The following is a 6023-nucleotide window of genomic DNA, read 5'->3' as shown; positions in this document are numbered from 1 at the left end:
AAATTCTATTCCTCAACTCCTAATTTTCCGAATTCCTAAACTCACAAATTGTTAAATTTCTATATTCGTAATCTCTTAAATTTCTGAATTCTTGAGCTCCTAGCTTTCTAATCTCTTAAACGCTTAAATTCACAAATTCTTATCTTTCTAATTTTCTAAACTCCTAAAGTCATAGCCAGTTAAATTCAATTTCTCAACTTCTAAATTCCGAAATTCCTAATTACTTAATTTTCTGTTCTCTTCACCATTTTCGATTTCCCTAATTTTCATTTCCTAAATCCGAACTTCCTTATTTCTTACCAAATAACCTCCAGATACTTCAGTTCCTTAACTTCTCAATTTCTCAATTTTTAGCCTTTCAATTCCCTTAGGTTTAGATCGCCTACAATCATTACTTCTTAATTATGTTAACTCCTTGTCTACAACTGTAAATTGAATTACTGTCGCCATTTGTCTCCTTTCACTAAAGTCAACAGTATAATCATTGACTTGACTTCAGAGAGATAGTTAAACCAACCAAATTAGACATCCATTCACGACCTATCGTCTAAAAGCCATCCATCAATACCGTCGACGTGTTAGAAGTTAATGGCCCGGAAAGAACGCGAATTATTCTTGTGCAACATCTTGCAATTATTAATTGATACCACGCAATCTTTCGGTCGCGTTTCTCGTTCATTAAAGCTATTCCATTAATCACTGATGCAGCTTTCACACTTATGTTTTCTAAATTTTCAACAACATTAGTCCGATGATAATTAATAAATACCCCTATAAATAATATTTACAGATACTCAATTGTAATCTATATTATGTCATTATTCTTTATCCTGTTTTAAATTTAAATTCTCAATTTTATATTGCACTTTACAGATAAGTATTAAAATCTTCAATTTCATATTAAATTTTTCAATTTTGTATTTAAATTCTATATCTAAAATTAATATTTCTAATTTCATATTAAAATTCTCTATTTTATTTTCAAATTCTCAATTTTATTTTGAAGCTTCTTAATTTTTTACTAAGTACTTAATATTTCGAAAGATAACGGTACTTATGTTATACACTTTAACGATAAACTGTTCTGCTTTGTTTGCATATAGAGAACGATTTTAGTCCGATAACTAGATTTTTATTAATTATGATAGCGTAGTGATGTGGATACTAGAGGAACCATATTGTTTAGTTCTATCGTAAGGATAAATAAATTATAATTAATAGTATTCTACACATATCACGTTTAAATATTTTTTTTTATTTGTAATTTATTCTTACAGTCCTGAATTTTACGTTAAAATTCTGAATTTTATATTAAAAATTCAATTGATGTAAAAATTCTCGAATTCACATTACAGCTTTCGATTTTACAACATTTTCAGTTTTATATTATATTTCTCAATTTTACATTAACAATCAATTATGTTTTCATTTAAGTAATACCATTCAACCTTTGTAAAATTACTAAATTAAATGCAATCATAATAGTTACGATAGCCTATGGTGGCCATGTTATTTTGCAAAATGTTATATACAGAACATATGCAACATTATCTTTTGATTAATATTAAATTGTGTTAGAATGCCATTTGATTTTTAAGGTAGAAAGATGAAACGCGAATGAAGCAGATTGTAACTCTATGATATTAATTTTTACAATACATTATAATTAAAAAAAATATTTTTATCGTGTATGACTCACCTCGAGTCATATTGTTTTGCAATGTAAACCACACAGGTGACGCTCGACTTCAGATTGAGATAAAAAAGCTCGATTCCGGAAATATAATCGGTATCATCCTTTTATATAACAATAGAAGTGAATCGAGTAGTTTGTGTTACACCGAACAATTAATAAATGATATGAAATAAAATGGCATGACAATGAAATGACCGTATAATAAAATTGTCCGGAAGTAATTCTGTATTGTATTGCGTGGAATGTAGATTCAAGGTGTAAATTAAACTTGAACAAATTGTAAAGCTTTGTTCAAGATCTCTCGTTACTCTTTCGTGATATTTTATTTCTTTTTATATTTCCATTTTGTTTTCTATATTTTTTCAAGTTCTTATTTAGTTAAAAGTTCTAATTTTAAATAATTTTTTAGATTAGGTTTCGCACTCTTATTTTTTTCTGTTTACTTTTTATCTACCTTCCTTCCTTGTTCGTTAGATTAAGATCAGTGGCTTGTGGTAGTCATTCATCAATGTTTTGTTGTAGCAACCATAACTTCGTTACTTTAGCAGTATACTATATTGAGACGCTGTCCTGGTGGAAAATGACATTATCAATTTTCTTTCCCCATTTTCCTATAATATTCTGTAAATTACAGTTGAAAATGTTAACATAACCTTTGATCACTATACCTTCATCTATTCTGTGAATATTTCCAACATCTCTATGCATCGTCATGCCTCGCCAAATCATAATGCTTTCTCTTCCAGAAGAGTAGAACGAACTTGTCTTGTAATTTTTCTTTCATTCGTACACTCGCTGTATGAATGATTTTGTTTTTAATAAAATATAAATGGTACAAATGCTAATGGCGTATTTTGTCATTACAGAAACAAAATTCTAAAGCCTCTTACGGGAAACTATTTATTAATATTTCTTATTTTATTTTACTTCTTTATCCTATAATTTATTACAAAATAAACACACGTACGGAAGAAAAGAATTTACATACATACTATAGTCAATTCGAATTACTCAATTTTTGTACAAATAGAAATTGGTTAGAAAGTGCGAAACTTACGATTAATTTCATCTGAGTAAAAAAAAAAAAGGCGATTCTTTGAAAAAGTACTTCATTACGTTTATTAAAAACGAATTTTAATTACTACTAAACGATCAAACTACAATTTTTATACGGTTTGACAGTTAAAGGACCATTCACTACAACATCGTTAACTATGCGATTTAAAGTATACCTTGTTCACAAAAAAAAAAAAAGAAAAACACCATTAAGAAACACTAATAGAACGCAGTACTTACTTTCACATACGTTTTTGCACGGGCCATTGCTATTTGACCTGGAATTTTACTACATTTAAATGGTATTATAGTCTGATTTTGAAGAAAAATATCAAATATCAACCCCCATCATTTTTGCATTATTCTGCGCTACTATGTGTCTACACCGCGAATAGAATGAATAACAGTGTGGACGGAACATTATAATGTGCCGAGCACGGCTCTGATCCGTGCGCCGTTCACCATAAATCCGGGAAAATCTGGGTTAATTATACTAATGGCGGTATAAGGCGAGCTTTCCTACCGGCGACCTTACCGGAAAAAGGCGAGACCGGGTAACTTCCCCGGCACGAACCCCGTTAAAGCGAATTTTACGACGCGAAACAAGAACAATGTCCCTAATGGAACGATATCCTCGATATTTCAGTCACGACTTTTCATCGAACGGGAGAAACAATATCGAACGGAGAAATTATGTTTAACGAGGAAATAATAACCGAGCAATTTTTTCTTTTACTCGGACAAACTCTTCTTCTACTGAAGATGGCTGAGGAAACGCCATTCTTCTTGCGGTGATCGAGGAATCGATAACACCAGTTTACAAAATAAATAAAAACAATGTACATTCAATGCCACAATTTTTTTCTTATGTATTTTGGCCTACTAAACTCGAAAATCGTAAGAAAAAATTTTTCTATGGATAGGTTTTTTTAATATGAATTTTTGAATTTTTTTTCGATTTTTTTTTTCGACGTACCTTCACATTTTAGGCCATATCTCGAGGAAAAAAAAAACAGTAAAATTGGAATTTTTGTACCTTTACTCAATTGCTCCTAACTCCGGTATTTATCCATAGATTTTCTTCAACAAAGGCTTGTTTTCTCCGTAAAAGTGCGATCTATACGTAGACAATAAGAAACTGGACATAATTTGACAATTTCTATTTTTCCCGTGGCGATGGAAGAAATATTCGTGTTCGATTTTAGCCGAAAAAATCAAACTTTCTCATATACAGTGGCTCGTAACACTTAAACTATTGAATCGATTGGAAAATAATGTCAAAAACAATTGTTGGATATTCTATTATCTTTAAAATGGCGTCTTGCGCGACTCAATCGGACGTTTCTAACTCGAGATATGGCCTAAAATGTGAACGTATGTCAGAAAAAAATCGAAAAAAAGAATTCAAAAATTCATATAAAAAAAACCTATCCATAGAAAAATTTTTTCTTGCGATTTTCGAGTTTAGTAGGCCAAAATACATAAGAAAAGAATCGTGCCATTGAATGTACATTTTCGCTGTAAGCTAGTGTAAGCGGACATTAAGGACGTATGGGAGGTATTATATAAAAATTGAAAAATTAAAAGACCTTTTTCCTGAAATTTAAATTTTGCAACGAATTTTTCACTTTTCGAGTTTTAGTTTGGAAACTAAGCGCCCTATGAATAAATTGTAAATATAAAAAAGTTGTCTCATCATCGTCCCATCATCCCCTATAAGCTGATATTTTTTAAAAATTCATTTAACGGATATAAACATTTCTCTGAACGTATACATACGTTCATCGTAATCAAAGGGTTAACGAACCACACGTGCGGGCCATTTTTAAAGTCCGTATATATGCAACGAAAAAATTATTTTCCTAATCTGTAAAATATATTCAAACATCCTGCAAAAGGAAAAGTCAGGATCAGCGTTAATTTCTTGGAAATTAATTTCCAAAGTAGAGTTCACTTTCGAACGATTCGACCGCCTGACACCCTTAACCCTAATCCTACCAACATTTGTACCTATTTCTACCGCGATCGGTCTGATGTCTGGTCTTAAATACATTTTTTCAATCGAACACAAAAATATTTCACGAGACATCGAATAATGCATAAAACAATTGTATATAATTTATATATTGCACATAAGAACTGTTAGTTAGTTTATTGCTTTAAACCAAACGTGTCTTATAAACCATACAATAATTACAATAATTACATTAGTTGAATGTTGCAGAATTAAATTCATTCATTATATATTTTTTCAGAAATTATAGATAATTTTTAACTCTTTAACATCGGGATGACTGAAAAATGAATGAATACAATATGGTGAACGATAATTAGATCTAAGAAGCAATTCAAACAACGTTTCGCGGTCCGCGTGAAATTTTGAACACTGTCGAACTTTTTTCAGAAATTATAGATAAGTTTTAACTCTTTAACATCGGGATGACTGAAAAATGAAGGAATACAATATGGTGAACGATAATTAGATCTGAGAAGCAATTCAAACAATGTTTCGCGCTTCGCGTGAAATTTCGAACACTGTCGAACAATATGCGAGAACTGTACACGAAAGTTTGAATACGGTCATTCGACCGGCCGTGGTAGGTTTAGTGTTAAGCCTTTTCTAACAAACATTAGAGAAAAATGTTCGATTAGAAGACGTACACAGTGACGACGTGTTATCCAGTGAAGGGCCTCGTCATCCTCCGGCTCGCGCTCTCTAGGCCAGGTCTCGTACTCTATGGTAACTCACAGCGAGTTTACAATCGGCGACGACGGCCACGTCCGAGCCGGTTGTGCACGTCGAACAAACTGATCGGTCGCGACGGCCTCGTGGTAAGCCGCGCCACGGCCGCTCGTCTCTCTTTTCTTCTTCGTCGGGGTCTTGAAGCAACGGCGGTCCCCTTCGTCGTCGTTGTCCTCTGTGCAACGTCTCCCCGCAGGAGGGGACACCCGGGAGAAGTGGCCTACACTCTTCGGCCTCTTGGTCGCTCTGACTCACGATCCTGATGTACAGTCGTTCCTGATAACCCGCGGCGCCTCGAATTTTGATAACGAAAGATCTTGTTGCGACCGACCAACCAGGACTCTTCCCTTCCAACGTCGACCTACCACCAGACTTGGCCATTTTTAAAATATATAAAATAATCATAATATAATTGCATAGTAAATATGAGATTTTAAAAATATATCAAACAAATACAGATATATATACATATAATAGTTATAGTCACAGTCACAGTCACAGTCACAGTCACAGTCACAGTCACAGTCA

The sequence above is a fragment of the Hylaeus volcanicus genome, chromosome 8, assembly GCF_026283585.1.
Source record: "Hylaeus volcanicus isolate JK05 chromosome 8, UHH_iyHylVolc1.0_haploid, whole genome shotgun sequence".
Classification (NCBI taxonomy): domain Eukaryota; kingdom Metazoa; phylum Arthropoda; class Insecta; order Hymenoptera; family Colletidae; genus Hylaeus; species Hylaeus volcanicus.
This window is presented reverse-complemented; position numbering follows the sequence as displayed.